This window comes from Condylostylus longicornis, unplaced genomic scaffold (genome assembly GCF_029603195.1).
Source record: "Condylostylus longicornis isolate FDR11 unplaced genomic scaffold, ASM2960319v2 ptg000030l, whole genome shotgun sequence".
NCBI classification, from domain to species: Eukaryota; Metazoa; Arthropoda; class Insecta; order Diptera; family Dolichopodidae; genus Condylostylus; species Condylostylus longicornis.
The window spans coordinates 10,321,703-10,349,467 of NW_026577999.1; the positions used below are offsets into that span (position 1 = coordinate 10,321,703).

General features: G+C 23.6%; 1 protein-coding gene across 2 annotated transcripts in view; it reads right to left on the minus strand.

Moving 5' to 3' along the window:
* LOC129607987 (uncharacterized protein MAL13P1.304) overlaps positions 1–27,765 on the minus strand; it is a 236,556-nt gene that overhangs the window by 114,638 nt on the left and 94,153 nt on the right. The window lies entirely within an intron of this gene.

A 27,765-nucleotide genomic window follows, 5' to 3' on the forward strand; every position in this document is an offset into this window, starting at 1 on the left:
ATTAAAGTTAATATATAGGTGTTGTATGTCAAAAATAAATATTAAAAAATTTAAGAACGTATTTTTGCTTTTTACAAAATAAAAGAAAAAAATCTGCGATGCAGCAAAAAAATATAGGTCGACAATTTTTGGATTTCCATTATCATTTTTATCTGTTAAACTTTAAATCTTAATTTTATAATTGAAAAATATAAAAAATATTAAAACTATGTTATAGATTTTTGGAAAGTGCAATTGGTGCGGATGTATTAAAAATATTCTACTTATATGAATTAAGGATGAATAACAATTAACAGTTTGTAAAATAAATTTTGTCAATAATTTTAATCATGCACTAAAAAGTCATTAAACTCTTCGTTATATAACATAGTGCATGAAATATTTTAGAGCATTATTAAGAATAGTAACAACGCTTGCCATGCAAATTCATCGTCATCATCATCTTTTGGTTCTACAGCTCCTTGACCTCACGGTTCTGGGCAGCTTTCCTCCAATCATGGACCCCAAATTCTTCTACAATCAGTTGTATGGTCTTGCATCTAAAATTCTTTGCTGCGCTTGATGTCCTGGGATTCGAGATACGTATCCCGCCCATCTTAGTCTGTATCCCTCAATATATTTGACAATATTTTTGCCATCAATTAGTTCTTCTAGCTCCTAATTTGATCTTATTTCATAATACCCGTTTTCATTTAATTTTGGACAAAATTTTTTTCAGAGCAGTTTTCTTTCAAATATTTTTAACTTTTCCTCGTCACTAGTTGTCATGGTTTATGTTTCACAGCTATATGTTAGTACTAGTTGAATTAACGTCTTGTATATATTCTAAGTTTTATTGAACTGGCTATTAGCCTGGATTGGAGTAGTCGTTTGTATGTATAATAGCATTTTTTTTTGTGCTTAGTGCTAGTCCCTCATCACATGATTAGAAACATCTAGAGTTAATCGAAACTATAGATAATAATATCTATCTTCTAATAAATACCAGTTATTAAATTTAACAAACCTTGTACAATAGTATATGTTATGTTATATATGTTTTAATATAATTTGATATACATTTTGTTTTACACATTGAATTAATTGCATAGCTATTAAATTAAATACCTAATTTTTTTGATATGCTAATTTAAGTCGCACTAATCAGACAATTTGAATAATACTTCCTCTTATTATCATGTTCTAATTCATATCTCCTAATTCTGAGTATAAAAAATGGGATGATATCGAAATATTTTACTTGCAGGGCTAAATTATTCCGAAATTTCTATATACTTATACTAAATTCTAATTGAGAATTAAAAGATGAATGCAAAAATTAAAATTATATTTGATTTATTGGTATTGGCATATTGACCCCTATGTTTATGCAATTTTTTAAATTAAAATTGAAAACAAATTAAATAAATAATAATTCTTTTATCCACATGAATTAATTAAATGTAAGGAATATTGTAAATTATTTAAACTTAATAATTAAATATATTAAATTTTGTTCAGAATGTTCCACACATTTACTGAATATGTGTGGAATGTTATGAACGAAATTCTGCTCTATACAACACCATTTCGATTCAAATCGGATTACATTGTCATAATTAATTAATTATATTAATTTATGGACAAGATAATATGAGAACAAAATAATCGAAATGCGTAAATTATTTTTGCTCAAAAAAAAATTCGAAATATGATAAAAGAATTTTTTTTTTTAATTTAAATAAATTTTTTAATATGGAGGCGTCAAATACAATTTATTGTTAATTTTATTTAAAATGATGCTATGCTTTTATTAACAAAATAAATTTATTTGTTTTTATCTACCTAATATATAAGTATGTTGATATAGGAGAAAGACAATTTAATTTGTTTACACAATATTTAAATTAAATGTTTCGAAAATAACAAAAAAAGGATAATAAAATACAAAAACAGGTTAAAAATTAAAATTGGAAGATGATACAATAATGAAATGAAAATAAATATGTGGAGCCTTTACAGTACATTCTTATATGCTTAAGATGACAGGCTTCCACATTGAATTACTTACTTCAATTCACAATTTCAATGTGGCCATTTGAGTATTAAGCCTTTTCCGCATGAAATTGCTTTCAACACGAAATTTTTGTAGATTTACTTAAACGAATAATCTAGATTAAGAAGTATTTCATCGTAGAAATTTTAATTATAAAATATTTTAAAATTATTGTGAAATGAATCATAGATTATTTTCCAAATAGTTGTGTATTTCTGGTTTCACTAAACTAGAAGACGGAGTTTCTCTCATAAACGCATACATAATATAGTAAATTATATTGAAAAAGAAAAAAAAATTTTAATTAAGTGATTCAATTCAATTTCATGGTAAGTTTAATAAAATGGTATAATGCTCATTGTAATTTATATCAAAAATTTGTTACATCCGATCATTTGAGTTTATAAGAGTGAATTGAGCTTATTTTATTCAAATTACATTTAAATTTCTAAACATAGATGTGTTTAAATGTGTTCAAAATATGTAAATGTATAAATTAAAATAGAATAGAATGAAATATTGTCAAAAATATTACCGCTTCTTATATACTATAAATTATGCTAGGAGAAAATTTTTGTTTTTGATTATAATTCAAGTTGATTTTATTAGACGTTCTAATTCTAAGTACATACAATATTTGTATACATAGCCAGGAAGGAAGTATTATTGAACATGTTATATTTTTCATTTGAATTGCGATTTAAGCGATTTTAGATGCACATTTTTTGATGCTTACTAAAAAACAGAAGAAATTTTGGATGTGTTTATCGGAAAACGGAAAGAGTTTGGATCTTCCAAATTTGAATTAGATTTTTATTTTTACTGTGCACGCAAGTCGCTCCCAGGAATCTTCACTACGGGTCGATTTTAACTTTTTGATAATTGCAATTTTATATGTAAACTTCGTTTAACAGTACGACAAACCACCCTGTTTACTACGAGCAAAATTTACATTTAACGTATAAGTATAAAAGAAATCGTTTTCCTTTGAACCTAATATGAAAAGTCAGAGTGTTAAAACAATGAACTTATGAACTAATTGGAAGGAATTTGTTGAAGCATAAATTTGAGTTCGGAAGTAAATGACGAACTTTTCACGGAATTCGGTTGGCATAAATTGAAACTCTACTAAGAGCCAAATTCATATTTTTCTAGGAATGTTAACTAAAAGCTTACTTTCGTTCTTAAAATTTGAAAGAAGTGTTTCATAATTTTATGCAACATTTTAACACGAAACTAGACAACACACTTATTATTGACTATGTGCTGACTACATCAGATTTTTTTTCCTAAAGTAAGACCAAAACTTACTTTTTTCCTAATTTTATATAACTATACATACATGTGTATAATGTTATATTGAAAATTTATAACAAGTTAAACATTGTTCACTTATGACAATTGATGTTAAAAATCAAAATAAATAAATTTATTTCATATTTTAACACCGAAAGATACGTGATATTTCATTTAAAATTTTAATTTTCAAAAATAAATATTTGCATTTTTCTCAGCGAATATTTTTAAAATTTTGTATACACCATTAATTCCAGAATTTTTAATACATTTAATTATGCAAAATTCAAAACAAAAAAAAAAGACAGAATAAAACATCAAATTTCCTGTCATAATTTCCATGTCATAAAATATTAATTTAATTTTGTTTTAAATCTTTGATATGAGCTTTAGCATCCTTAATTTAAAAATTTCTGTCTGCTGAATTAATTTATTTCACAGCATATACAAAACACTTATTATAAGATCAAAAGATGAAAAAACAAAGTAAAAGTTCTCTTTTGGATTTCAAATTCGATCTTGGCAATATTACTGACTAATTTAAACAATAATCTTGTTAATATTTTATTTTTATTTTAATTTATTTTATAATAAATATTTAGAAGGAACTTTTTTTTTCTCAATTTAAAAAAGAATCAAAAAAAAATTATTATTTGTTTCAAAAATATTGTGAGATTTGTTTTTTTTTTAGTGTTTTTTAGAATTCAAATAGCAAGTTAGTAACAAGAAATTCTAAAACAAATATAGTGAAAAATTAAAAATGCAAAAAATTATATTTAAATTTTAAAATTTTCGTGCAAAACATTGAAAATGTTAAACTTGATTTTAGACTAAGAAGATTTGTTGAAGAAAAAGTCCTATGAATTTCCCTAAATGAAAAATTTTGTAAATATTTTAAAATTTGAGAAATTTTGAGTTAGAACATTATCTCATTTAATAAACGTAAGCCAATACCGGACACATGCTTCGCTCAATCAATCTGGGAAAAATTTCGGTTTTCATAACGCAAATTTCAGTATTTCATATTTGATCCTAATCAAATTAAATTAATCTAAATTTAAAAATCGTCTTACTGTAATATCGCGATCAGCATAATTACGATAATGTACTATTTCTGAAATGCTGACATATTAATATTTTGCAATTATAAATTTTTTTTTTTTAAATTTATTCCTACGATTGTGTTTTTCAAAAAAATTTTCAAGCAAACTATATTTAAAAAGATTTGAACAAAGAAATCTATTTATATAAACAATAATACTAAAATAGTGTATAGTATATAAAGGAATATTAATACTAAAATAGTATGTTAAGAATTATTTACCTAAAAAAATAAAATAGTATAGTAACATCATCTACTTGTCCAACACAACTAATTTGTACTTTAAGATAAATAGAACACAAATGTACTAACGTACTTTCAAATGAGTGTAAATAGTGCATTGTTTGTATAAGTGTTCAATTGACAATGTCAAAATATAGACAGAAAAATTCCATTAGAATTGTCCTTCCATAAACTGTCATTTTAAATTGAAGAAAATAAAATCACAAGCATTTTTAAAGAGTAAATATATATATATATATATACATATGTATATATAATTATTAATAGGGAAATGAATTTAAAAAAAAAATTGTTGGTTGAATGTACATAAAATGTATAAATTGTAGAATAAAAAAATTTTTTTTTTAATTCTTGATATTTATTGGAAAAATGTCATACAAATATGCACTGCACATCCATACATACCAAGTACGTACAAATTTAAATTGTAATTTATTTTGAATGACTGGCTACAACAATACAAAAACGTCAAGAACAACAACAACAACAGCAAGCTAAAGTGACATTTCATTGTTATAACAAATAAAGTTCATTGTTGTGTCACCGTATGACCACAAAATATTTTTTATAAATAAACAAATTTTTAACGTCATACTGGTACACACTTGCTTTTAGAGAATAAAAAATGTTATTGTATTAACTTTCTTATTTTTATAAAATTATTTAAAAATTATTTTTTTTTATTGATTTATCGGAAATGAATTTTAAAGTATGTATGCTTATATGCTTATATTCATATTTATTGAACTTGCAGAACAACACCATAAGTAATGAAATTTTTATGTTTGTAATTTAAAAATATTTTTACGATATTTCATATATTTACGATAATCCACATTTATCGTAAAAATATGTATGTATATATTTTTTTACGATATTAGAAAAGTATTGAAGTTATTCACTTTTAGAAATGAAAATGTATTAAAATACGAAGGCAAATTTATTTCAAAATATGACAGATACAGTTGAACAAATTATTTTGTAGAATCTATTGAAAAGTAGTATAAATTATTGAAAAGTAGTACTTAGTATAAAAATAGTATTTTCGATATTTCTTGTTGTGACCGTATTGTTGTGAAAATACTATATATATACAAATAAACACAGAGTTATGATTGGAGTTATTTCAAAAATTAAATATTAATTTAAGATTTAAATTTTTACATACATTTTTTAAGCACAATTTTCTAGTGTATGTAAGAACGATTTTTAATTACTATTTCGTAGTATCTATTTTAATTACTATATCGTAAACAATTACTACATCGTAGTAAGATCCGTTCTGTAAGACATCTACTTATATCGTACAATTTTTTCGTAACAATTCTGTTTTGTTCATAAAAATGAATCAGGATGTTTATAACTATTTTGAAACTCACAGTAACGTACATATACATACTGTTATGACCTTTCTTAAAAAACTCTACAAAAAACACCGAATCATTATATTTATTATTATATAATTAAATGTCAGTATATAATATTATTGTCTTCGGATACCGCTATTATACTTATAATGCGTCGATCGTGAAAATTATCATGTCCAATAGTATATGTATATATGGACACACACAGATTATATATGGAAAAAATATTTTCTGAAAATATTATTGTAATTAATATTAATAAATTAAATAGCGCACGAGGGAAACGAATCCAGTTTTTTTCCCCTACACTTCACCATATTTATAAAAGATCGATGCCAGTAATATTCACATGAGCACTGACATAAGTACATGAATTAATTATTATAATAATTCATATTAAAAAATAAAAAATTATTTTCTTCAAGTTTAAATCTGCGACAGTAAAATAAATACAAAAATATTTTTACTTCTATAACCAGAATTGCCCTCGCCTTATATGTAAGTGAGTATATAAAAAATATTAATAATAAAATGTAGTTATACGAGTATATAGCAATAGCATCCAATATAGATTCCAGACCAGCTTTATTTATACATATTGTTACTGCATTGCATTTTCATTGTTCATTCATTCATACAAACGTGTATTCTTCTATATATAGTAAGATATACAGTATATAATACGATCCATTGCTATTGATTAAATAATAACAAGAAAAATAAAATAATGTCGCAGCAAAACAAGAATAAAATTTAAAAAATAAAATATTTGACCTATTAAAAAAATATGTAAGATGAAAACTGTTTAAGAAAGATAAAAAAAGAAAAACAGAATCTCTTATATGCTTTAAAAGTCATTGACGGTACATGCACCCAGGCTAGAGAAATGTGCATATATACTTATAAAGTTCAGTTCGGTTTGTGTGATTGTTGTTTTTGTTAAATTACAATATAGTTAAATTATAAACTGGTAAATATTTTCCATTTAGCATGACATATAGACTTGCACACAAACAACATACCTATACCATACATATACAAGAATTTATTGGATAATTTTTTTAAGTTTCAAGGTAATCTGGTTAAAGATTTTTTTGTTTTTTTGGATAAAAATTACTCGATGAATGTGAATTTGTACAGCAAAATAAGTAAATATTTAAAAAGTACTCATTTACAAATTTCAATTTAATTAGAAAAGTAAACATCATTTTTAATGAAATCTAAATATTTTTGCTTGTTTTTAGCAAATTGGCAGCAAAATTCTATAAAATGTATTCAATAATTTCATTTTGTAAAGATAGATGGCAAAAATTGTTCCCTAGAGAAGAAAATATTTGCATACTTCCTTTTCTCCTTTAAATAACTTTGGTCTTAAAAATATTCAAAAATTCGATTATTAAACAATTTATTGGGTTGAAATCGCAAGCAATTTTTGTGTTCCCCGAACTGAAACAATGTATTCTAATAATGTTAAGGTTATCTCAAATATTTTGACATTTTGACAATTTCTTTATCGCCTCCCGAAATTAGCCGAAATTCAATAATCGAACATGTAAGCTCTTAGATAATACAATAATTGTCAAAAATTTCTTCCTATAGCAGATGAAAAATCATACAAACATTTTGTGAATGTCAGCTTTATTATACAAAAAAAAAAATCGTTAAATCCTTCGGAAAATTTATTAAATTATAAATTAAGTAAGTTATTTTTCTATTGCTTCCCAGCTCAACTTAACAATTTTCAATTAGATTTCAGTAAAAAATTGCTATTATTCGTTTCTAGTTGCTGATACAAAAAAAAAATATAAATTTTTGTTTTAATTGTAATTTTATTCAATTCTTTTTATTTTCTGGACATTCAAGGTGAGTTTATTAAATCATTTCAAATGTACAAAAATGGTATTTAATCATAAAAAGATTAAAAAAAAAAATCTGAGACGCACGATTTCCTCTCAATATGGTTATATTTAAAATATCGATTGTATATATATGAGAGTACATACATGTATGATAAAAAAATATTGTGTATGAGAAGTTGTTTTAACAATTTGTCTATACTAAAATGTAAAAAATATTATAGACATTAAATTTTTCACATACAAGTTGGTCATACTTATAATATGAATGTTGTTTTAAATCGTGCACATTATCGTAAAATAATTTTAAATTAAATTTGTATTAATGTAGTATAAGACTAAGTGCGTATTCTGATGTACTGTAAGATCTTTACACTTTCTATATTCCTTCTAGTAAACATACTGAAAATCAATGACCCTTATTAAATTTCAGAAAATTATATGTCAAATATTTAGTTCCTAGAATAAGATTCAATTTTTGAAATATTTAAAAATTTGGTATTCATTTTGACATCTATATATATATATATATATATTTTGACGTACTGGCAAATTTTGACATACAATATTTGGTCAATTTTGAATTCGCGAGCTACTTATTGGGAATATTCAAGTGATTTTAGAAATAATGGAAGGAACGCACAAACGTTGGAACTCATTTTGATTTCTTCAGTTCGCTGAGTCCCGAATTTATAGGTACAGTTTATCTTAAAGTTAATACATAATTAGACAAGAGTTTCTTAAAGAAAAATTTCAGAAATCATGACGAATCTAAAAACAAAAAAGAATTTATTTACAAAGTGATCGCGATCTTTACTTTTTTTTTTTCAAAACTTTGTTGAAATATTCAAAGATGAAAAAGCAAAATAACAGAAACAAATCAAAAAGCTAATCACCAATTAACCTCAAAAATTATTACGCCACTTTATTGTTCTTTCATTACATAGACTTTTTAGCTAATCGCATTCAGTATTGAAAAAATATAAACAAAAAAAATTTGAAATTTCATATAAATTTCTGTCCGTTCAGTTTTTCCAGAGATCAGTGATTTTTTCAATTGTAAACAACAATTTATTTAGGATTTTATCGTAAATTATCTTTGTGGGAGGCACAAAGAAGAAAAAGTATCGTGTTTCAAAATTGCTTAATGAAAAAAAAATTGTTTTCCTTTATTGCTACTTTGTTTCAATTTATTATTGCACTTCAACTTATTTAATAAACTATAAAGTATAAATTGAGCTATTCCTAAGCATAATTTTCCATTTTGTTGTTTTAATGCTTAATAAAAAAAAAAAATTCTTATTTTTCATTTCATATTTTTCAAGTGAAATAAATTTTAATAAAATTTTCTTAATAATTTTCGTTTTATATATAAGATTTTGCACTTAACGGGTACGATATAATGTGTACTATTTGTACTTATATATATACAAGTACATTTTAAACGGAAATAACAACAAATTATTTTGGATTTACAAACAGGCACTTATATTATTCCACTACATACATTTGTACTCGTACATTTAGCCACTTATTTTAACAAAACATCTAATTTATTATATACGATATGAATGATATTACGGGAATTATTTTGTTTTTTAATTTTTTTTATTAAACTAACGATATACGTTTTGCCTTGAAGAACGTGAGATATTCGATTAAAATCTCAATTAAATTTTTATAGGAGATCGTATGATCAACCAAAATACGTTCATTACTTGCGTTGACGAAATTAAGAAAAATTTTAAGTGATTTTTTTTTTGTTGTTTTTATTTTACTGTAATATAAAATTACAGTTAACATCTCACTGAAATAAGTATACAATTAAAATTTTCAATTTAAATATTTCCGATATTGTATGTATGTGTATATGAAGAGATCATACACTTCTGACCTTTTTCAAATTAAATTATCATTATCGTATATATAGCGTAGTAATAATCATCGAATTATTATTTTGGGTAAGGTAAAGTAAGGTAATTTCGTCAGTGCATTTAATTTCGTCATAGGTCGCACTTCCTTCACATATTTGTCAAATATTAGGAAACCCCATCTATTTTCAATAATCTTTAAACATTTTTGTTTTTAAATATACTTGAAGTGAGAAGATCCGTTCTTAAATTTTAAAAAATTAGAATAAATTAATTTTAAAAGACATTCTTAATTACTGAAAAAAATACCGGGGCAAATTTTTGCTTTTTCTTAGCGTTTTCATTAAGAAAAGTAGAAAGTTTCTTAAGGGTATATCTGTTGAAATATGTGTAATTTCTTACATATTTGCTTATATTTTGACAAATTAAACTTAAAAAAACATTATTAATAAGAAAAAAATTGAAAAAGTGAAATATTAAAAAATAAAAGTTAAGTGACGAAATTACCAACCAAATTTTTTGGAGTTGGAGATTATTTCGTCAGAATGACGAAATTAAGTGGTTTATTAAAACATTTTAAAATATGAATATTTACTTTTGAAACTTAAAATATTAAAACAAATTGAATGCAGAACTTTTATTTACAGTGTTTCTAGCCAAAATATAAAATTTCGTCAGTTATATTTTATTCAGGTATCACCGGTACGATCTATTTTAATAGTAACGAAAAATGTAGATTGGCAAAGTTTTTCTACAAATAATGATAAAAACACGAGAAAAAGAAAAATTGAAATGTTAAATTTGACAAATATAACAGTTCTGCACAATATCTAAAAAAACTATTAAATTTAAAACTAATTTTTACTAAAATTTTATTTACAACCATATTTTGTGAGGCGGCGGAATGTAATACTTAAATAGCGTGCTGACGAAATTAAAATTTTACATAGTTTTTGAATTGTTCAAATTTTGTCATGCTTTTTTTTCAAAATTGTTACCGGATAGTTATTATTTACGATATACACAGTTTAAATTTGCATTATTTTTTATTTTAGTCCAATGAATTGTATTAAAACCTAGTTTTTTTTTGCCATGACGAAATTAGCAACTCCACATGACGAAATTAAAAACTCAAAGTTTTTGCTGACGAAATTACATGACATTTGGAGATATTTTAAAATTTAAAAAAATATAATAATTCACAAAGTAACTGTCTGAAAAAGTTAAAAATAATTTTGTCAACATTCCAAACTAACAAAAAATGATACTTTTATTGCACACACATTAACTCTTCGAAATACATCGTTAAAAAACCGAAAAAGTCCCTTAACATGACGAAATTACCTTACTTTACCTTAATCACTTAATTCAATTTAAAGTTCAATTGAGGGGGAATTAAAATATTTAGATATATTTATGCGTGTATGTGTACAGGGTGTGAAGATTAAAATGTGAGCAATCTAAATCTTTATTTTTTTTTCCAAAAATGTTTTAATTAAATTTTTGGTTCTAGAATGGAGTCAAGCTCTTTCAAATGATTTACACTCTGTTGGTTACTGTAGATTTTTATTATAGTGCAACTACTACTACTATAAGAAGAGTTAATTAGTTATACAAAATTTCACGTTAACAATGGGTTATACGGCATTGCACCGCGATAATATAGAGGAAATTAATCGTAAGTGGGGAAAATTAAACGACATGTAATGCGACCAGGAAATTCTTCCTCATGGATAGATTTACTTTCAATAAGAAGTTTTATATCACACAAAAAAAAAATATTGATCATACAATCAATATTTCACGATCATACGATCATGCTACTACACGACTTTTGCATATATATACTGTTGTGCCGATGAAAATTTAGAAATGTAAAATGGATATGAGCTTGTTCAGTGCTTAAGATGTGCAATTCTTCTTAAATTATAAAATACTAAAGATCATAAGTGATTTTTAAAAAATCCGGGCTAATTCGAATGAGTGTATATACGAAAAAGAATTCCGATTATTAACACAACGGCCCCGTTTAAGTGATCACCAATTAAGTGGCCTAGTTTAGAAAATTGGGAGTAAGTCCAAATTTACTATATAATTTCAGTCCAATATCTCATTAGTATGATTGTAAAACAAACACACATTTTTTTATAATAAACAAGAGACAAAAACAAAGTTTATGTTAAATAAAAAAAAAAACTAAAAAAAAAAGTAAATTATCATATTGGGGGCTTTCGTTTATTTAAAAAAAAAAAATTGTTTCTTTAATTTAAACTTTTCCATATACACATACTTATGTACAAAAATAAGTTTAATATACTAATTGCGCCATCAATATTCAATTTATGTATATGAACTTAAATGAGGACAATGTCATCATTTATAAGGCAAATAAAGACAGTAGACTTCTGTGTTAGCAAATAAAGATACAAGAAAATTTCAATATATATACAAAATATGTGATAATTATTTGAAAAAAGGTGCAGATAGCTACTTAATAATTATTAAATTTTCAAAATATAAGAAAGTATAGGGAAGTTTGTCTTAATTTATGAATTTTATAAGATAAAAATATTTATCAAATTATTTAAACAAATAGTATGATAAAAATTTTTAAAAAATATTTAAATTTTCAATTGGGGTTTAAAATATTGAAATAATTTGAATGCATAAATTTTAATCTTATGAAAATATTTGTAAGTTTTTATGAATCCTGAATAATAGACTTTCAAATTAATTGGAATAAATAAATTCATTAACAATGTTAAACAAATAAATTTTATAAAAACTTACGGAAAACTATTATTTTTTTTAAATACTTAGTTGTAGAGCAAGAAGCCCTACTTATTTTGAATTACAAAAAAAATTGCATACATCTTGGGGTTCCAGATAAAAAACAATATTTCAACGGCTCCAAATAGAGCTGCTCTAAGATGACTTATAATAAAGGTTTGCCCTGCTTCTGTGAATAATCTATAACCAAACGCATGTAGCTACCTATAAACCTTTGTCGTAAGTTGTTCAAGAAGCTTTCAAATACTGTGTTAGTACTATCCGAAACCGTGAATTTATATAAAAATTGCAATTTAAAGGGCTTCATATTATCATTGGCCTTTGAATGTAATTTATATTTCATTTTAAAATATTTATTCCATAAAAGTCACAATAAATAAATTTAATTATTCACAATAAATAAACTTTAATATTGAACATCTTTTATAACAACAATTTTTACATAATTCGCATAATAAACTACATAGTAAGAAAATTAATTTGAATGTAAAATAATTTTTCAATAAAAATTTAATGGGCTCGCCGTTTTATTTCTTTAAAGTTCTATAACATTGTGAATTAAATTATTCAAAAGCGGCTGTAAGTAAAATAAAAATTCACAGACGTGTTAATTTTCCATTATTTCATTTAATAATTAAATTGTAACTATCAATAATCGAAATTAACATTGTTTTAGCCTTTAAAAAAAAAATCACGTTCTGTAGTTCTACTGTAAAAAAGAAACAAAAACCTTAATTGAATTTTGCAAAATGTTTATTTACTTCTTAAAAACAATTTAATACGGTAAGAATACATAAATAATAAGCATGTATGTATGTATGTATGTTATGTATATGCTTATAAATCACTAACAAACAAATTTATTTATTTATTTTAAGTATTCATTTTAAAAACAACACCATTTCCTTTTACAATGTTTTATTAAAGGGAATAAATAAAAAGAATAGAAAATGAACGCAAATATTTAAAAGTTTGCATTAAATTTCTTCAAAAGATTTATTTTTGCTTTTTCGGTTTTTATTAGTTTCCATGAATAGAACTACAAAATTTTTAATATGATTTTTATTTAATGAATTTGTTTATGTTTATTTAAGATCTTAATGAGAGAAAAAAAATTTATTAAAGGTAAGTGAAAAACTGCTCTGTTCGATAAAAACTATAAGTAAGTTTAGAGTAGAAAAATTTTTGTTCATGTAGGTATAGGGTGTTTTTCTTATTTACGAAAAGATTAACTGTCAAATGAGCTGTCATACGATTGATTAATTTTTGACATTAATGACGAGTATGTTCTCATTTTGGTTCAGTTGAGATTTCACTGATAATCATCGAGTTATTGAAATAAATTGATTTTAATAAATGAGTCTGTCAAAAAAAACTAATGGAACTGTCAAACGTCCAATGGATCTGTCAATGATCAACCATGATTTTACAAATTTCCACTACTTATTTACTTTCAATTATTTTGGGTTTACTACGGTTATCTCCATTCAAAAATTGATTTATATTGGACAACCGGCAACAATTGACGTCTTGCTCGTATTACTTGTATTATAAAATAAGGAGTGCTGGAAAAAGTATGTTAATACTCGAAATTCAGAATGTGCTTTAATAAAAAAAAAAAATAGTCGTTTTCGGAGTCTTTATTATGTTCGAAAATATTTAGTAGTCATGTAATTTGTAAGTGTACCTATACAAAATGACGTAATCAATTTTTGCATTCAAATTTAATTCTAGTAGTTTTATACGCTAAAACCAATTTATTATTAAGTCACGTGCGGGATGTTATAATAAAAAATATTCACACCCAATTGAGATACATGTAATTTTTTACTTTCATTCCAGATTATATTCAATCACATTATGGTTTATTAATTTTCAACACTTTGAGTAATTTAATCACCTGATTAAATATTTAAATAGTTTCCTATATGTTTACATTATTTCCTACAAAATTAAAAGAATTTTGCATTCTTAAATAATGGGAAAATAATTTTCCACACAATTTTTACTTATTATCAATTACAAACAATTAAATATTTCAAAAATATAAAATTAAATAAAGAATGTAAAAGTAAACAATTGCTATTGTAGTGATAACGTAAAAATATAACGATCATGTGACTAATTACTTTTTATTTACTTAATAAGAGTATTAATTACACATATATATACGAGTATGTGTATATGTACCAAAAAACAAATGAATTAAGTAACTTTATTTAATTATTGTTCATTAGTAAATATGTATGAATTAAAGTACCTTTCTCGCGATTGTAATTAATTGTTATATAAAAAGAATAAAAAATAAATAAAATATTTTTTCTTAACTTGTTTGTAATTAACGATTGCTAGTTAAATTTTCGCTAGATATTGTAATTTATTTTTAAGATGATTTATGAAAAGTGTATAGCTCTATGTATTCGTTACATATATATTTGGTATATATTGAATAGAATTATATTTAAATATCTTATAATTACAGTAATTATTAGACGGCATTGAAAAATATTTAAAAAAATTTACATAAATTTTTATTTTCTTCTACGATATTTTAAAAAATTAATTCAATTACAAAATTAAAAATAATTGAAAAATTAAGAAAAGTGGAACAGAAGGGTATTTATGTATAATTGTGTTTGTTTAGAACTTTTATTACATTTATAATATAGACAAGAGAAATTTTAATAACTCAGTCCGACAAAGCAATATCAGATACTTTCGTCGAAGCAAATATTTTATCATAATTTCTTAATTGCATAATGCATAGTTCACGTTCATACTAGAGCCCTTCTTTTCAAACAAAACTTAAATAGTACTTCTACGCATAACTCGTAGGGGTACCAAATTCTCAAAATCCAGTTATTAAGCTAAGATGACCACATTAAGTTAAACTATCCTGTCATTCCATTAATTAATTCATTACGATATCTAAAGCGCATTACAACGGCTTGGCAACGACATTCATTTAATCGTCGTCTTCTAGCATGGAAGAGGGAACAAATTTTTAGTATATTGACATGCGCCGCCAAACTGTTTTACTATTATAATGTATTCCTGAAAGACACAACAGAATCCACCCCTAACGTGGAAAGAAGATAATAACTGTGTCGGATAGCCGGGCCTCCATCGGGGCGCTGAATTCGTTTTCGGTATCCTCCGCGACGGTTATCGAGTTGCCTTGATAACCACAATGAATTAGGCGGAATACGCCTTCCTGTGGAATCGGACCACATACAGTTCGTAGGAAACTAAATAAGAAATCAGAGCGGAGGTGATCAGAGTACTGAAGAAGTCTTCCAGGGTTGCAATATGCCAAGGAGCTTCTAGGAAATTATGAACAGAAGCGATTCAAAAGGATTATAGGGTTGAGCAAAAATCAAAATACTGTGTATATTATTATGCATTTATATTCAGCAACTTTCGCTAATAATTAATTATAATTTTATTTTTGACTATTTTCAAATCATATGAAAAATATGAACGTCATTTTAAAAACAGAAATAAATTTTCAAAAATAAAATTCTATAAACAAATTTTCTGCATGTTGCACTTTAATTAAATCATTATTAATGACCTTTAAATATAAAATGGCAAAATAAAAAACTATAAATAATTTATGTAGAACCCAATTTTATTGAACATTAATTCTCACACTAATTTAAAGAGTGAGTGTGTCTTTTTTTGAATTTTTAGTGATATAAGTATTCATGTATAAGTATAGATATGTGCAATTTAAAACATAAAAATTGTCATAAAATTTTTAAAATGTTTTAATAACACTATTAATAACCGTATACAAAATATGTACATCAAAATATTTTAAATTTGAGTGTGTAGATCTATTATTAGATTTTAATCTAAATAATTAAGTACATACTTAAATGATTTATTTTTGATCTATTCTAATAATAAATTCGTTTGTTTGGGTTTTTTTCAAGTGAAATTTTCAATTTAACCATACATAATCAGTAAAACATACAATAATTTTAATAAAAAATCAAATGCACCTTAGCATAATTGTTCCCCTTAATAAACAAGTGATTGAATAGTATGAAAACGGAATGATTACGGAACAAAACAAATTATGCAATATGGCAGCTCCCATTTGTTTTCTACTAGAATTTAATTTCACCATTGTATTATAAATTTGTTAACATGCTGTACGTAAATTCCAGCATTGTTCAAAAACAAATCGATAATTGATAATCGCAGTTTTATTTGTCATCGATTATTGTTATTAATTTATTATAATCACCGTAAAATATAAACATTGTATAAATTATCAAGATAATATTATATAAAATTATTGAAAATAAAAACTCTTTCTGTTACCACATTTGAATAAAATTAATTATTTGCACAAGATTATAATAAAAAAGACTAATAATCTAATAATAATTTTAATAATCATATTCATTATGTTAAGTATATGAAAAACACATATAGTTGCTATTTGATAAATAACATTAAAATTAAAATTATCAAAAAAAAAATATTCATTTTATTCAAAAAAAAAATTCTTCTATAATTAATGTCAATGTACTATTGTTCTTTTTATCCTTTGGTTTTTATCATCTGTTCATGATTTTTTGTTTATTCTTATTTTTATATTAAAAAAAATTATTAAAAACAAAAACATGTTTTCAAGCAAAATATTAAAACAAAAGATTAAGTTTGATCCTACTAACTGTAAGTTATGTGCTTCAAATCCCGAAAAAGACGAATCATTAAATGAGAATGAAAACAATTAAAAAGTTTCCCACTCAAAAGTTTAGATGTCGTTTAGATTACAATGATTGTATTGTACAATTTTCACGGCTGAAGACACTGATATGTGAACTGCTCATATATATGTGAAACAAAGCATTTGTGAATAAATGCAGTTGACAGTAACATTTTAAACGCAGTGGCAATATTTTTGAAAACTGAGACGGGAATCAGAGAAATCTTTCGGGACTGAGACAATAATCATTCAAACTCGAAATACGGAATTTTTTCGAACCAAATTTTTAGCATCTTAGACAAGATTTTATAGGTTTACATGTAGATCAAAAGTTAATTTAAGCTATTATAAACGTAAAATGGAATAAAATATTTCTTAAAGAAAAAAATTGTGTATTTTACAGAATATTTTAAAATATGATTGTTATAGAAATGTCAAATAAAATATAAATAAAAACATTTCTTGTTTTTTCTATTAAAATTTCTGAAATTATTCCATTTTAAATCTTTCATTTATATAATTTTCTCTTTTAGGTACCTCTATCACCTTTTATGTTTAAAGAAATTTTAGTACGATTTGATCTATGAAATTGAGAAAATTAAATGTTACAATGAATACTCTTTATGCTCAACTTATTGTTCAAAGTTATTTAATTTGAATTCAACACTTCATTTGTAATAGTAATCTGAACACGAACGTCATTAACTATTTATTGACAGTTTAATTCGACAAAAAGAACGCAGATTAATGTTTTATACATAAAATTACACTCCCTAATATTATAAGAATATTATTTTCTTGAACTCTTTAGTAATTAGTTTTTTGTTTCGGGAATTTCTTCGGATTTGCCGAATTTCATTGATATTAAACAGCAAAACGAAAATTATACTTCCATTAATTAGAAAATTTTTAGTCAGATATTTGGAAGCAAACCAAATTTTTAAACTGCATACATAAGGGTTTCTCATATCCCTTCTGTCGTTACTTTTCCTTCTCTTGTACAATTCTAGCAGAGTTTAAAAACCGCGGTTTTACTGTACATTTCTTTTTCAATATAAAACCAAATTTCTTTTAATTTAAATACTTTCACATTGTACTGAATGCTGTGCCTTTATAGTAACTTTAATTTATACGTAGTATTTATGAATTTAAACATAAAACAAAATAAGCTCTTAAATTTTGATTTTTAATTCACGGATACTGGCTGACGTCAATGGATGAACACACGTTCGTATATAAGTATGTACAATAAACAAAATATATTGTACATAAATTTTTATTTTGCAAGCTTCAGGAAGTTAAACTTTAAACAAATAAATTATTAAAGCACACAGAGAGAGATAATAATAATTTTTTTTTGCCTAAACTCTAAATTCTAACTTTAATTTCATTTCACATGTTGTTTATAATTTATTGTAAATTTTATGAAATTATCAATTAAATGTTGAATGATTTTTATAAATTTCGAATTTATTTTTGTAATAGTAAACAAGAAATAAGATATACAGGATCATATGTTAAAACAGTTTACTATTATAGTGTTAAATAAATTTGGGGAATTTGTGAAAAACAGCCTAACAGCACTAAAACTATGCATTGCACTTAAATCGAATGAAAAAGCATTTAATAAATCGTGACAGCCGCTCTTTTATGTTGTAAAACACTAGATGACTTTATACTTTAATTTTTGTTTACACTTTTCAATAATTTCGTATTGATATTTAAATAATTTTTGAAATAATCGATAAATTATAGTAAGCTACTTAGAAGTAATCTAAGCCAAATTAATTCAAATTTGTCAGTTGATTAGAAAACGTCATTGTCAAATAAATTGTGTTGTCGTAAAATATCGTAATCAAAAAGTGCTGCCAATTATTTACCCTTTCCCACCATGCGTAAGTGCGTTTTCCGTAGAAAAATTCGCAATTCAAAATTTGGTGCCATCACATAACCTCCCTTATGGTATGCAATGCGTCTTCTTAATAAATGTAAATTTAATAAATGTCAATTACGAAGACAGCACGTAAATTAAATTTAAATAAGAGAACAAAAACAAGAAAACATAAAATAAAAAATCATTTAGTTCACTTAAAACACGAAATCACGAAAATTTTGTTTTTTTTTCTTGCAAAAGTGATGAAAAATTGAAAATTTTTCTTTATTCTTTTATCTAATATGGTGTTTTTTTTATATATTATTCTAAAGTGGGTGGACTTATCGTTGAATTGTTTCAATTAACTAAATTACGATTGCACGTTCAATTTTGACTGTGTTATCATTAACCTACGCAAATATTCTACTACATGTTATAAAAAAACGACAATAAAAATAAAGGCAACAACAATCATTACAAAAAAGAAAAACAAAACAAACAAATTACGAATATTAAATAAATTTTATTATAAAAAAAAAACCAAAAACAAGTAACATGAATTTTATATGTAAATAATGTAAATAAAAATATGTATGACAAAGTAAATAAAATGAAATGAATTGAGTTAAAATAGCGACTACCTTTTTTTTATTATTACTTATATTGACTTAACCTTGAAATTTGTGTAAATAAGTATTTTTCATACATATTCATATATACTTAATTATTACATACAGTAAACATAAATGCATTCACATTAAATACTTGTATATGTATGTACTGAGTGAATCAAAATGATGAACGACATACGATTTTATAATAAAATTTTAGAGTGACATCTAGCAGACAGGGAAATAAATTACCGAATAAATTTTTAATTGTTAATAAATCGGGAGAGTGATGACGGCTTTTTGATTTGTGAACAAATAAACTACTTGATGTAGAACTGATATTTAGAAAACGACTGCAAAAATACTATTCCCTTACATGAGCGAGAGTATAACCGGTATATTTGAAGAAAATTTCAAAAATATTTAAAAATTTTTCAGCATAGTTCAAAGAATTTCAGTCTTCGATTCGACAAATAAATTTGTTTATTTGATCTAGTATGCTCTATTTGCTCTATTTATGAATATATTACGTATTTAGGTAAGTAGCATACTAAATCACTTTACATATAGTATTTAAAATACATACTATAATTAAAGAACTTTCTACTTATCATATAAAAAATTGTTGTAAATTAAGAATATAAAAATATATTGATATTATTGTTTAAGTTTTACACTTATTAAAAATATGACAGTATAACAATTTTTTTAAAATTGAAAACACAGATATGAAAATGTGTCGATTTTCTTACAATGACTTAAAACGTACAGATATAGATGATATACAGTTGGTGTATTAAGCGATGGTACAGTATTGTTATACAGCAACTATTATACTTATATAATTATTATTACCCGAATAATTTTAAACTTTATTTCTATTCCAAATTCCTATAAGTATATACATTGTCATAGTTCTCATATTACATTATTCATAGGTACTGTCACAAAATATTTCTGAACAATTTTGACAATAGAAATGTCAACAATAAAATTAGAATTTTATAAAAAGTACAAAATGAATTTTATTTTATTTAAATTTGCTAATTAACTCAGATAATTTGAATTTTTAAAGAAGTTTCTTCAGTTAATTCTTCACAAACATTTTAAAATATTTACTTTATATTTAATTTCAAAATTATTTTAAAATTTATTAAAATTATTTTTTTTTACTCGAGCATAATCAATCAAGTGTATGTATGTCAGTATTAAGCATATAAAAAAAATAATTAAATTAAAAATCATACGTTGTTTAAGACTTTTCATCAAACGTATAACACATATATAAAAGCAATTTTTTTTTTTCTGATCCAACCACCTCTAATCTCTTCTATCACTTATCTGTCCCTATCTCATAAAAAGATCACATCGTAGTATTGTTTTATTTCATTAAATATTTTGCAATACAACTTGCTAATCGCACATATGGGTATTTTCTATATAATGTTGTTGATGACACTACTACAATATATCTACATGCTACTGACGTATACATACTTAACTTTAATTGCTAGATCAAAATTAATATAATGCGATGTCATTTGTTTTTTTATGAATTTGAACTTTTAAGCATCTGGATTAAACCGCTTTTACGTATATTTTATTAATGTTATCAACACTATGATAATGTTAATCGCATATTTTCTTTTTTAATTCAAACTCAAATATGATTTTATTCCCGCTTTTACAATATTGTTTACAATATTAATGTATGTCTAGGATAAGTAGACAATATGGTGTATATACGAGTATATATTAAATGTATAGCTTCTGTAAAGAAAACAATGAAAATTGCATGAAATAATTTGGAAAAATAAAATCCATAATGATGAGAATCATATGATATAGGATTAAAGGGGGCTTAAATATGCGTTACTCATCCAAGCTATACCAAAAAAACATATTCCAGGAGCTGCAATAAAGAAAACTTGGCTCACTACTTTTTTTAATGAATGCTTAAATAAGTCTTCCCTATAGGGGTCATACGAGATTATAAAGATCATAACTTCTTTCGAAGTTAAACAACTATTGTTGAGCGAAATTAAAATGTTGTCTGGATTCTTCGAAGATTAACGACTTTTAAGTGATTTTAAAAAGAATAACGGCCTTACACAAAAAACTTGCTTGTTTAAATTGAAATTGTTCATCACAAACTATTTAAAATATTTCGAAACTGCATGTCATTTACAATATTAACAAATCTATTGTGTTAAACAAATAAATTACTAATTAAATATTAAATAAATTAAAGTTATTGAATATTGAATAAATAAAAAGTAACATTGTAAATTTAAAATTAATTAGGATTTAAGTAAAGAAAAATTAAAATATTTTAAATTTATGCAAATGACACTTGAAATTTTCAAATAAATGCAACATAATTTTGACAATTCACAAGCAGTTGACATATAATGTGCGTTCTAACATACACAGGTTTGCATAATCTTAATTTACAAAAAAGTAAATAATATTAATTATGTATAGCTTATCTACATAAGAAGAGCTTGGTTTTTTAAGATAAATAAATTCGATTTTAATTATGATGATGACACTTATAATGCCAATAAAATTTCCAGATGTTTTCATTCAAAAGATAATTATTGACATTTTTGTTTACTTTTTTTTAACGAAAATACTTGTTTGTTATAGAATAACACAGGTACATACATAATATTGATTTGACATAAAAATATTTACAAAAGCTTGTCTCATTTGAACTGTTGTCTGTTGTAAATAATTTGAATTTTAAAATAAATTAATTAAATATTTCCAATTAAGAACATTTTCGAATTTTAAAATTATATCAGAAAGATGACATATTTCATTGTTTTTATTATTCATTAATTTTAAATCTATGGCATTTAATGTTTTCTATACGTATTTTAAATTTCGAGCTGCAACCAACTATACGTACCTTGTATACGAGTATGATCTAAGTAGGTACATTCTAAAATATTTCCGTATTATAACACAATTGAAATGCATTCATGTTTACGATAAACCTAATAAAATGTTTTTAGATATTTGTCAAGACTAAAGAGCTGGACTATTTTAATACTAAATACATAACACAACTATACCTGATTATAAACAGATTTGCAGTAGTCTTTAAGATTATTGAAGAAATTATTTTATTTCCTATACGGTCTCAAAAAAGTCTGAAAGAATCTACTATTAAATTTTTAGTGCCCTACTACATTTCCTTAAAACCTGAAAGCAAATTTTAATTTCATTCACTTTAAATTTTATAAGAGACTGCCTCATTGTCTCAATATTAAATTATTAAGAGTCATAGAGGAATTTTTTAATAAATTAAGAAGAAGAGATTTTGGCCCTTTTTAAAACTCTATTTTTAATGAATAATTATATAAATTTAGCAAAAATTTAATGTTACAACTTATTTAAACCAAAAATTTTTGTAGAATCCTAGGAGACATGCGTGCAATCAATATATATACTTGTAGAAACTATAAGAATGGCGGTGTATGGCATTTCTAGTTCGAACAGTTTCTGGATTCAGTTATAGAAATTTTCGATTTAGACTATACGACGTCATAATTGAATAATTTTTATTGAAAATAAGAAAAAAAAATTAAATTTTATTATGGTATTAAATTTTATTTTTCTGTTTTTTATTGCTATTAAAAAAAAAATTTGTTTGTTTATGGAAACTGGTTTGTATTTAAGTTTTTTTTTTATTTTTCAGGGAGGATTTTTGCTCATTCATTTTACTATGTTTACATATAAAATGGAATATTTTTGATTTAAAAAAACAAAAATAAAAATTTTTTTAATATTGCGATAGTTGAGCTCTTAACATTCAAAACTATTTTAAGTAATTTATTAGTAGTAAAATAAAAAATTAATTAAACTATTTTATGTAAGTTGATTTAGATTTTTCTCTTTGCTTTTAATTAATAATAATAAAAAATTTAAATTTTTTTTTTTTATAAATTCTTAATTTTGATCTTTGATTCTATGTTTTGTAATCACACAATATTTTGTTATACAATTAATAATAGTAGATAATATTATATAAATTAAATAGGTATATGAAATAATCACTGCGCACTTAAGGAAATTTATTGAAAACTACACATTTCTTTCATTTTTAATTTTAAAATTTAATTATTTTAATAATTCATTGTAATTAACTTCATGTAAACAACTTTAATTATTAAGAAATAAATCAAATCCAATAATTGTTATATTTAACAAAAATTATCAATGTCGACAAAAACAAATTTTATCTTTCTGTTTAAGCCATTTGAAATGTATAAAGTGTTGGAAAAATTGGCTTTCATGAAATAAGTACAACACAAGTATTCGCGCTTAATAGTTTACACTTTTACTCAACAAAGCGACATTTTTAATTATTTAAAATTAACTCACTTTATTTAAATGAAAATAAAATTTCAATATTTTTTGTAAAAAAAATTAAAATAGCAATTAAATTAATTTTAAATTCTTTATCACTTGTATCAAAATTTAGGTTTTATATAATTATTTTTATTATTTTATAATATTAATTTTCTTATTAATTTCTAATAAATAATAAGGAATTAAAGATAAAATATTTTATTTTACAATTTTTCAAAATCGGAAAAAAATTAATTTTTATTTTTGGCTTCCGTTATTACTGCATCGAAAAATAAAACAGGTAACCGGCACTTGAAACACACGAAAAAAATATACAAACAAGATAATGAAACGATCATTTATGACATTTACAATAGTAAAAAAAAAGAGAGGTAAAACACCGAAAATAAAATAAGTAAATAATTTTTTTTTTTACATTTATTTTTTTTGTAGTATATGCGACGACAGTCAAAACAAAACTGAAATTATCACAATTTAATATCAAAAAAAAAAAAAAAAAGAGAAAGAGAAAATAAAAGATAACAAAGTTTTTTACAAAGAGTAGAGTAACAGTAGTAAGAGAAAAAAAAATTGGAGAGAAAAGCGTGTGTTTTTGTTGTTCTTTCTTTCTTTTCTATACACGAAAATCAAAAAGCGGAATTTTTATTTTCTTTTTTTTTCTCTGTTTTTTTTTTTTGTAAACTTGTTCAATTCTGTCAATAATGTTTAATTTAATATAAATTTTGCTGGTCAATCCTGTTCTATATTTAGTAAGTTGATTTTGACTGATCATTTTGAATTTTTTCATAATACTTATATAAAATGCTAAATCAATTATTATTGATCGTGATTATTACAAAAATATTTTGAGAATTATGTAATTTTTTGCAGGAATATTAAAATTCCAGACACAAATCCTTACACACCATTTTATGTAAATAGAAAAATATTGAGCCAAACACTTTTTTATAATTAATTTGCAATTTTAGGAGTATTGCAGTACCTGACTTCTTTAAGGAAAATTGATTGAAAACATTTATTTTTCATTAGGTTGATTTTTAATAAATTCAATTATCAAATAAAATTAAAAAATAAAATGGAGATTCTACTGGGAATAATTAAATTTAAAAATTTTGAAAAATGCTCCAATAAGTATGCAATAAATTCTATAAAATAAATTTTTATAATTGAAAAATTTAAAAAAAAAAAAATTTTCAATCAAAATTAAATTGCGCATTTTAATAATTTTAATTGTAAAAAAATGATCGTCAAATAGAAATTTCTACTCTTTATTACATTATATTTGTTTTTGTTTTTTATTTTTATCTTCTAAGGTAAACCACAATTACGTAATAATAAAACAATATATGTAATTCTAGTATTGTAAATGTAAACCATATTTTATTATCTTAAAAGTGTTTAAGAGCGAACATGTAGTTTTTCTCACCAGTTACAATCGGACGTATATTACATATATGCAACATGAATACATTCATATTTATACTTCATTATTTATTACATTATATAGTTAATAAAATAAATTTTACAAACCTGTTTAATAAACTGATAAAAAGCAAAATATTTCTATTCTCTTTAAATCATATTTGTTTTAATAATAATTTTCTAGGAATGTGTGCTGCTAACGGTATTAATTAAATAATAAAGATTATATTATGCGAAACAAACCAAATTAATTCATTAATTAATAATTAAAGGTAATTTAATAAGAAGTTAAAATAATTTTAAATTTTAATTGTTTCAATTGCAATATTGTCAATATATACAGGGTCAATTAGAAGGGGCTACAAGCTAATGACATTTAGTTTATTTTCACGAAAATTAAATATTGATGAAAAGTAGAATTTTATCAAAAATAGCAAAAAACATTTGAAAAAAAAAAAAATAAATTATAAGTTTGATTAAACACAACTGCAAAATCGAAAAACCAGAAAGAGACTTAAATTTTAGAACTTGCTCCTGACTAAATGCAAATGTCTTCGGAATTCGGTAATTCGGGTTTTCTGTGCAATTAAAGTACATACACATGTACTTTCCAAAAATTTATGTAATACATTCATATCACCTTAAAACTCATCTGGTATATTAAAACAGACAAATTCTTATGAATTGGTAAACCCGAATTTTTTGGAAGAAATGAAAATTCTCATGAATTCGTAATCCAATATAGGACTAATTTTTCATTAAAATTTTTCAATACAGTTTTTTTTTTCATTAAAATTTTTTCACAGTTTTTAATCATTTTTCGTTTCTGTATAAACGACGCCTTTCAGAATCCAGATCTAACGTCAACTTGAATCATTCAACAATACTGTTTTAATTACTGAATAAGTCAATTTGACGTTAGTTCTGCATTGTGGTAAACACCCAAACTCTTTTCATATTAGAAATATAAACTATATTAGACATTTATGCTACCAGTCTACTAAAAATATTTTGTGTAATAAAAACAATAATTATTAAGATTAAGTGACCAATTAAAAACTTAATAAAATTATAAAAAAAAAAAAATTTTATTTTAAAATATTTATAATTGGAATTTCTTAATGAAGTGTTGGTTATTTTTAGAAACTAATACCGATGAATTAAATTATTTCATTGAATTTTTTATTATCAAAATTTAATAATCAAGATGTTCTTAAGTATTAGTCATTAAATTTTGATAAAAGTATGAAGAAAAAGTAGAAATTAACAATTGATTCATGCCACTCAAAAATATTGCAGTCTGATATGTTTCTTTTAATTTTAGTTTTTAATTATAAATGTGTTGCGACTCCTGTCGAATGATAAAATGTAAAAACTGTGATACTTTATTCAACAGCACAAATATGAAACAAACACAAAATTTACAGCTATGCAAAGGATTTCGGCAAGACAACACCCTATTGAAGAATAAGCAACAATAATTAAGAATAAAGAAGAACTTAAGCAAAATTTTTGAAATTGACTTGCACAACCTTAAGAAGAGGCGAAACTTTAAATTTCAAATTGGATAATTTTTTCAATTTGGAAAACTTCAATCAAGTTCTTAAATAAGTCTAATAAAAGTAATAAAAGAATTTAATAAAATAATTTTCCACTGAAAAAATGGTCTAATGATTCTTAAATTATTTTTACAATTACAAAAATTTTTATTATTAAATTATTATGAGTATATTAAATCTATTATTTCCGCTTTGATGAAAATTAAATAACAAAATTCAGGTTTCTTTGATAAAAACCATTTAGATTTTATTTTTTTTTATCAGTACAATTTAATTATAACCGAATTGTTTTGTTTTAACTACCAATAATAATTTTTTTTTTCATGACCTTTCATAACTATTTGTTTTTTACTTTACAAAAGATTATTTGATTGAGCAATTATTTGAGCAACTAACTGACTACCCTCTAGCTAGAGGTAAACTACATGAAAAATTTAATAAGAATGAAACCCTTTAATTTCGAAATTAAAGTGCTTGATAAAATTAATAGGAAAAAAAATATATTAATGATTAATTTTATGAATTAAATTGAAAATAAAATATATAATTTATTTTTAATGAAAATTTAAAAATTATGGTTACTTGAAGTATTAGAAATTGTAATAAAATTGTATTGAATAAATTATTTGATCCATTT